The sequence below is a fragment of the Euprymna scolopes genome, chromosome 7 (assembly GCF_053919585.1).
Source record: "Euprymna scolopes isolate OS-2025 chromosome 7, ASM5391958v1, whole genome shotgun sequence".
NCBI classification, from domain to species: domain Eukaryota; kingdom Metazoa; phylum Mollusca; class Cephalopoda; order Sepiida; family Sepiolidae; genus Euprymna; species Euprymna scolopes.
In genome coordinates this window covers 137,620,709-137,630,132 of record NC_136488.1, presented here as the reverse complement: position 1 = coordinate 137,630,132, position 9,424 = coordinate 137,620,709, and the positions used below count along the sequence as shown (strand labels likewise).

Genomic DNA, 9,424 nt, shown 5'->3' with positions numbered 1-9,424 from the left:
CTTTGGGGACGTCTTTCTCATTAATAGTAGAAGGGATATAGATGCGAGAGATATAGTTCATTTAACATGGGGAAGATCCATTATTTATGAGGAAGTGGTTCTTGTACAGCTTAATCGAGTAAATTTTTTTACAGCGGAAAAGCACATTTTTATGACACCACGTTGAAGTCAGCCATCTTTGAACATGCCACGGGGAGATAACTCAGTTTAAAGCGCCCACACTCCCTCCTCCTCTTTAATATTAGCTTTTCTTCCAAAAAAAAAATCGAACCTTTTGCTCGGTATTATAACAAATTGTTTTTTCGCTGTAAAAAAAAAAAAAAAAAAAAATATATGCTGAAATTAAGTGAAATTTTTTTAAGGGAATTTCATTCCATAACGGATGCGTACAATTTAAACTTTTTTCGATATTTTAATTTTTTAATGTTTTGATTAAACTGTACAAGTACCGATTCCGTTAATACTTTTGAAGAAGGGAGCAGATAGTGAACACTTCGAAAGGGTGTTACACAAAGTTCATTTACAAAGACGAATCACAAAAACATATTATCTTTCGTGGTTGAAAGATGACAAAACGAAGACTTATAAATATGATGATCTTTATTCCATCCGGATGAGATAATCAAGAATTTGAATGCCTTTCTGATTTCTACATAGCCATTATTCCCTCTCTTTCACTTCCGAAACGTGCTTAGCTAACTCTCCTCATTCCCGACTCGACGCTGACTGATCTGTCTCTAGTACTTTATTTGATCTGACTGACTGATCTCGAACACTCTTAACTGAATATATTGAATCTATCTTTCTTTGTGACGCCAGAAACGTGCCCAACCATGTGATTCCTCACGTGGATTTACATATAATATGTCCAACACGTTTCTGACAAAACAAATACATTCCTTAATTAACATTGTCCGATATCGTGCCTACTTGTTGTATCGTTATTTAGTTATTTCTAAACACAAAGGTCAATTCACTAATTAATGATTAAGATGAGTGTATTTTTATGTATCGTTTAAAAATATATTGACGACTACAAGGTGACCCCCCCCCCCAAAAAAAACAGAGGACACTTAATTGTTTTTCTGAGCATTTTACAGTCAACGGAGAAAGAAGGCCAAAGACCCTAGTGTTTTGATGTGATGTTTTGAATATAATAAACTAGTTATGACCAAAGTTTCATTTCATTCGGACAAAAGACTAAGAAACGAGGCCTAATTAAAGTTGGGTCCGTTTTTTTTTTTTGAGTCACCCTGTGTATGGCGTTATATATATATATATATATATATATATATATATATATATATATATATAAAATCTTACTCTCTTTCATAACGCTATGCCCCCCCATCTTATTGAATTTCCAACGAATCTTTTCGTTTCTGAAATGGAACAAGGTCATACATTTCCTTGCACTAAAATATATTTTCAAATATTTGTACTGATGTTTTGTTTTCTTAATATCATTCATCCAGAGAAAGTTTCACAATAAAGACGAAACGTTGATGAACACATAACTAGGTTTGTTCCTTTCTTATCTCTATTTCGTCGGAATACTATTTCCATAATGCGCCCCATATGTATGTATATATATATATATATATATATATATATATATATATATATATATATATATATATATATATGGGGAAGTTAAAAGAATAAGATCGATTCTTTAAAAGGCGACTGATCGGTATAATGCAAAGCTCCACAAATTGCTTTGGAGCGTATATAGACATCGTTAGACATGGCATCCATATTATGTTACCTAGCATTTTCTCTTTTCTTCTGACGAGAAGCATTGAGCTTCGAAATATCTTGGCATAAAGAATTTTACTTTTCCTACACCCCTTAATTGATGTCTTATCTTTATTGAATAAACGAATAAATCGATATACATTAGCATATATTTTTATATTGTCGCTTTCTTTTTTTATTGATTCTCTCTCTCTCTCTCTCTCTCTCTCTCTCTCTCTCTCTCTCTCTCTATATATATATATATATATATATATATATATGAATATATATATATATATATATGAGAATATATATATATATATATATATATGAGAATATATATATATATATGAATATATATATATATGAATATATATATATATATATATATATATATATATGAGAATATATATATATATACATATATATATATATGAGAATATATATATATACATACACACATATATATATATATATATATATATATATATATATATATATATATATATATATATTGTTTTTTAAGGCTCCTTCAGTTTTTGACAGACTATGGATAGCCACCGTAGGGATGCCTGCACGTGAAATTTTTGTGGCAATAGGTACGCAATCTGCAACAAACCTCTGCTGAGTCGACATTGTTAAATACTAGAGGCAAGTGGATTGTATGTACAGGAGACTGGAAACAAATACCCAGATAAGCGGAGAACACACGCAGCTTCTAGAATTCCCAAATGGTCACCTCATCTGGTGCTGACCAGGCTGAACGTTGCTTAACTGGTGATCTGACGAGGACCGGTGTGCTAACGCGATTATGCCGTATAAGAAAAAACCACACACACACACACGCGCGCGTGCGCATACGCACACATTATATATATATATATATATATATATATATATATATATATATATATATATTATGTATGTTTGTGTGTGTCCGTGTGGTTTTGCAACATTTACGCGTGAAAGTCCGCAATCAAGCTTTATTTATATAAATGATTGAAAATGAATAATTAATGAGATGTTTAAAGACCTCGGAGCAGCAATGTCCACTTAACAATAATGCTTACAGGGATTTGAATTACTTGATCCATTTCATTTTATTAGGTTGGTGCAAAAATAATGTTTTTTTTTTTTTTTTTACATGAAGTTAAACGTGAAAAAAAACGACATTATTTTTGCATCAACCTAATATATCATACAACTAATATATATAACACTGTCTCGAGGAGATTTGAAAAAAATTGGATTTGAATATTATTTATTTTGCCAAAAAACAAAAAACAAAAAAAAAACAATTGATTCTAACTAACCAATTTACATAAAATAAAATACGCATCAAGTGCGTTTGAAAGCCAATTCACAACGTAATATTAGAAAAATAAACAAATATTTCACTTGTTTGAAATTTATCACAAATATATTTCGGAGGTATACTCCATCTTCAGTGTATTATGGAGTCTACCCCCGAAATATATTTGTGATAAATTTCAAACAAGTAAAATATTTGTTTATTTTCGTAATATTACGTTGTGATTTGGCTTTCAAACGCATTTGATGCGTATTTTATTTTATTCAAATTAAAACAATGTTTTTACATTGAACTCTCATTCTTGTTAGCCAATTTACATTTGTTATTGTTCTACCATGTTACCGCATAATCAAGTTTGACACACCGGTTCCCGTCAGGTCACCGAAGTTAAGCAACGATGAGCCTGGCTAGTACCAGATGGGTGACCATTTGGGACTTCTATGTACTGCATGTGTTCTCTCTCTACCGTGCTAGAAAGCTACTTAGAACTGAAAGTATCCTGTACTTCTATAAGGTCACCGTTCGCCCATGTATGGAGTATTGTTGTCACATTTGGGCTGGCGCATCTGCTACGAGTCTCTCCTGGACAGGGTCTAAAAGAGAGTCGCCAACCTGATAGGTCCTGAACTGTCATCTAAGCTTCAACTTCTGTCCTATCGACGAAATGTTGCGTCACTCTGCCTATTCTACAAGTATTTTAATGATGAATGTTCTGAAGAACTTCAAGCACTTGTACCCCTTCGACGTAAATACCCCCGACAAGCAGCAAAATCCCGCCCCTACACAGTAGAGATCCCTAGATGTATGAAAGCCTTCTACTCCAATAGTTTCTTCTCCAGAACTGCTAGACTGTAGAACTCCCTTCCGAGGTTCTGCTTTCCCAACTGTACTGACATGCAGAAGTTCAAATGTAATGTGGACAGACATCTTGCTGCTCAACTCCCCACATAGTATCCCTGCAACTTATGTCCCTGATAGTAGGCCCCTACATCAAAGTGACACTGTGCATTGTTGTAGGTGAAAATGGAATAATATATATATATATATATATATATATATATATATATATATATATATATATATATATATATATAGGGGGAGCCATCTAAGGGAGATAATCTCAACATAGAAATATTATCCAACCGTTGACTGTCTCTTAAATATTAATTGTGTGACGTTTTATTTATCCATATTGGAAGAGGGATTCGGTCTATCCATCACATGTAGGTTCTTAAAACTACTCGACATAATTCAACTACATTTAACACGAGCTATACCTTATATATCCGGGAAGGGGGGCATAACATGTTTACTTCTGCTACTAGTACTTCTAGTCTAGTAGTAGTAGTAGTAGTAGTAGTAGTAGTGCGAGTAGTACAATAAGCACATAAATTTAAAACAATTTGACAGAATTACATCGAATATGGCATGAATAACCCCTGAAATTATACGGAATATTATATGATACTACTACTACTACTACTACTACTACTACACATATAGGCTCTAATACTATCATCAGAATCGCATCAAATTTTGTATAAAGTGCCTTTGGGATTATGCATGTCATAACAATACCAATAATCAGCTTAAATAAAACACCAAAATTCGTTTCACAAGAGTTAAGCTATAAAACATACGTTTTAGTTGAAGTTTATTATATCCATTACTTTTTTAAAAAATTTCTATTGTGTTAATTGGTTAATTTTATTCATTTTTTTTTTTTTTTTTTGTGAAACATAACTAAAGTTTATTTATTTTATATTATATAGGGCGTAAATATTAACAGTTCACAAACATTGGCAGCCATCTTGAAACTAACGCTACGCAATCCGGATAGGTAGGTGGCGCTAGTGAAGTTAATTGATCACCGGGCGACGAATAAACTCCGAAGCAGAGGCCATAAATTAACCTAGCTGCATCATTTCACACTTCTCTCGGTAAATATTTTTCCATAAATGTTTTTTTTTTCTTACATTAACTTTTGATGTAATCTTTCTTTTTCTTTTTTTTTTTTTGTAGCTGTTTTGCCAGATGTCGATGCTGCTAAAAGCTGGCTGGCGCCAACGCGTGCCACGGTTAAAATCTGCACCTAAAACTACGCATAGGAGATTCATCATAAGCCTGCACTCACTGTTGCAAACTCATAGATGTAATACATGCGTCTACTGAATGTGCGAAGGACGAACCTATTATAGACACACACTATGTATATAAAGTTAAGTTTGTGTATATATAACAGAGCCACATAAACATATGCAAATGACCAAGCCGGCTCCGCGAAATGACATCACAGCAGAGATAAAAGAACACACGTGGACGGAGAAGCAAGGTGTTCGGCTAAACGAGTGTTCAAGACACGTGAGTTACGTCACAGCAGGGACGAAACGTCACAGGCACCCGGAGAAGGAGAAATTAAGTGTTTAAATATTTAGAAAAAGAAAAAAAAATGCGTTGTTGGAAATACTAGATATAAAGGTATTTGTTAAAAAAACAGAAAATGAGTCGAGTTCCCCCCCCTATCCTCTTTTTCTTTGATATAACGTTATATACGATACTTCTGCATTTATTGACCCGTGGCTTCCGTGAAGTTTCTCGGGTGTGCTCGACTGCTGATGGGATTAACCAGAAGCGGCCAATCGAGAAACGTTAAACCGATACGAGAAAATCATAATGATAAACAGGAAAAAACATGGAAATAAAATAAAGAAAATTACAAACATGTATCAAACCCAACTCTAATCCTATCTCTAAATCCTAACCTACGCGATTAATTTTTTATTTTATTTTTATTTCTTCCAAATTATAAAAAAAAAAAAAATGTAGTCTTCATTGATAAAAATAGACTGCGCGTTTGTTAATATCTGAAGAACACTCGGCCAACCTTTGTCGGTTATTTCCGTCAGCTGCCAAGCGATCCCGAGCCGATTTCGTGGAAATCGGAGGTAGGTAAATGAAGAAGCACCTTATATACTTATTCGTAACTTCTGAACGTCTTCGGGGATTCTTTCTGTCGAACTCGGGGATCTGCACGGATTTTCAAACGGAATCCTTTATTTAATCCATGGAGATAGCATGCTCTTATTCTGTAAGCCATGACCAGGTAGAAGTCCCAAGTTAAATCTTTTCTATTTGAAAACGGTTTCATTGCCATATGCAAAAGCCAAGGACAAAACAGATTTTCTAGTGAACTTGGAGTGTCAAGTTCGAATTCTCTCGGGGCTACTACATCAGTTTCACTAATACATTTTAAAGAATATGAATTCAGTATTTCCATGGCAAGTGCTCGTCTGAGCTCCAATCTCTCGTTCCCCCTCGCCAATCTTTCACGAGAAACACCCGTCTGGCTGAAACTACTGTCAATAATTTTCCTCACTCTTTATCTGTGCCTAAATCCAAACGTAGATTCCATGAGCAAAGCTTCTTTCTTAGAACTGCACGCCAGTGGAACTCTCTGCCGCTTGCCTGTTTCCCACCTGACTACAACTTGGACGTCTTCAAGTCCAACATAAACAAACTCCTGACAAACCGCCCCCTTAAGTAAGACACTATCAAAAAACCCAATACTAATGATTACTACAATACTATCTCATTGATTACTGTATACGCAATAGCCCTTATCCCTGAATGGCCTCCGGGCCTTGATAAGTGGCGACCCCCATGTTAAAAAAAACAACTTTTTTTTTTAACAGGCAAAAATTATAACGCGTGGGTTTAGAATGAGTGTTTTATGCCACATTTATGGTTGAATATATTTAAATTTGTACTAATTTCTGCATCAAATACTAATCCTATTAATATTATATATAATTAATATTAATTAACTGTGAACCGAACAGATACCATAATACTTGGTTCGCTGCACTGCATCATAGTAAAGGTCTATACAAAGCTTCAACCAGATCGGCCCAGTAGTTTCCGAAATATCTTCTAGAATAAACGTGGTATTATGATGGCTAATCTATATTAATCCATAACTATGCATCGAACGAATACCATAATGCTTACTTCGCTCCATATTGTTATAAAAAAGGTCCATACAAAATTTCAGTCAGATCGCCTCAGTAGTTTCCAAAAAAAAAAGTGGAACGGACAAACAGGCAAACAGATAGATTAACCAAGAGAAATATAATATAGATATATCTTCACTCTCCAGCTATGGATTAAATAATAAGGTAGGCTAAATTCTCGAGATCTGATTGTGCAACTAGCCTGGAACAAGGAAAGTTCCGTTATAATACCGATCTTTCTTTCGGTATCTGGGCCTTGCTTTCAGTTATTTTGGATTTAAAAAAAAAAACAAAACATTTTATTCGTTCAAGACAAGGCATATTGCCATTGACACGTAAAATATTTATGACGTTCATTGAATTTTATTCAGACATTAAACACCAAATGCCCTGAATTGAACTCTGTAGTTTTAGACATTTTTTTTAGATTCCGAATAATATGAGGAATGCTAACTAAAATTGCCTTTCTGCTTGTGCGGAGTAATGGTTTGGATTTAAGTTTAAAATGAAAAAGTCAAATACGATGGTGCAATTGTGCTTTAAACAGAAACATTCATTTTGAAACTTCCTAAATGCACTTATGCTGTTAGGCTGTGTAAGGTGTTAACTTTGGTCAGAATCGCCTGTTTTTTCTTTCATCGAATTATTACGATTATCAATTATCGATGCTTATTGAAGATATTTGGATAGAAAACCTATCTACGAACACTGTCAGACACATAAAGTACTTTCGTGTGAAATTTCATAAAAATCGGCTCAGCTGTTTTCGAGTCCATAGGGAAGGAACTCTCACACACACGCGCGCGTTTTCACACACACACACACACACACACACACACACACAGTAAATATTCTTTTTACCGTTACTTAATGTATCGCACAGGTAATCTTAAATTAAAGATGAAACGCTATATATACATATATATACATATATATATATATATATATATATATATATATATATATATATATATATATATATATATATATAAGTCTATATGTCTGTCTGTCTGTCTCCATATATTCAAACTCTATCTCCTCCGAAACTAAAGGTAGAAGAGCGGCGTTAGGGGTCTTAAATGATTGGATTTTTTTACGGGCCGTTGTTTTATGGGTCTTTAGCCGATTAAGATAGTTTTTAAGAGGTAAAAAATTGGTCAAAATTTAGAAAAATTGTTATACATTTTGTACATTCATCTTAGTTTATTTTTAATTTTTATTCATTTTATTGCGTGTCTCATTGATACTATGGTAACGTAACCAGCTTTGAATGCTACAGCTTCGGTTTCGATTCGAGCTGATGGCACCCAGATACATTTTTTTAAACTTTTGAAATCATGACTCTATAATAATATATACGAAATCTGGACAAATTAAAATATCATATTTATGCGTATTTTACTCTCCGGAAAAGCCTCCCCCCCGCTGGTAATATGTAAAAAAAAAAAAAAAAAAAAAAAAAAAAGAATCTAATTTAAATTTCCGGGAAAAAAAAATTGTGCCGCGCTGTTTCAGTACAAATACATAAATCTTATATAAAAAAAACTTTGAAGTAGAGCAAGTCAATAATCTAAATAAAATTTCACTGAGAAACAAAATAAATTTAATTAAAAATAAAGGGAGATAATCGTGTCAGAAAAAAACAAACTAAAACGGAGTACACAATGCACGCTGTTGTATATGAACGAACACGATAAATAATTGCGCGCATAAACAATGAATAAAAATAGAAAAAAAATTCATACATATCAAAAAAGAATTGGAAACCAAGCAATTAAAAACCCAAGAACATTTGATACTGAAAATAAAAATTGAATGAATTACTATATTAAAATTTCAAAATGTACTTATGATAAAAAGGAAAAGATTAATCCATGGATTTTCAAAGATATACATTTATCATCAAAGGAAAAAAGATTATAAAAATGTATCAGTGATTAGCATTAACTTGAATATATATATATATATATATATATATATATATATATATATATATATATAGATATAGATATATATGTGTGTGTGTGTGTGTGTGTGTGTTTTCTGTGAATAAAACGCATTTTACTTGAATAATATTGAATAAAAAAAATAATAGATCAAATAATTAATTAATGAATTAAGTATTCAATTAAGGAACTCGTACTCTATAGTGTCTATATATATATATATATATATATATATATATATATATATATATATATATATATATATATAGCACAATCACGCTGACAAAGAGGTTCTAGCCAGATCAGTTAAGCAACGTTGAGCCTGGCTAGTACCAGATGGGTGACCATTTGGGAATTCTAGGCGCTGTATAGTCCGTACTGGGCGTAGAAATTTCCAGTTTGGTGTATGTAGGACCGCA

General features: G+C 33.0%; 1 protein-coding gene and 1 long non-coding RNA gene across 6 annotated transcripts in view; one reads left to right on the top strand and one right to left on the bottom strand.

Moving 5' to 3' along the window:
- Positions 1-9,170, top strand: part of LOC145279994 (uncharacterized) — a 68,595-nt gene extending 59,425 nt beyond the window's left edge. For both annotated transcript variants that reach the window (XR_013868516.1, XR_013868517.1), the window contains exon 3: positions 4,822-9,170. This is a non-coding gene — a long non-coding RNA (uncharacterized LOC145279994). The remainder of the gene's footprint in view (positions 1-4,821) is intronic.
- The window catches only part of LOC145279992 (neo-calmodulin-like), a 500,860-nt gene that overhangs the window by 205,390 nt on the left and 286,046 nt on the right, over positions 1-9,424 (bottom strand). The window lies entirely within an intron of this gene.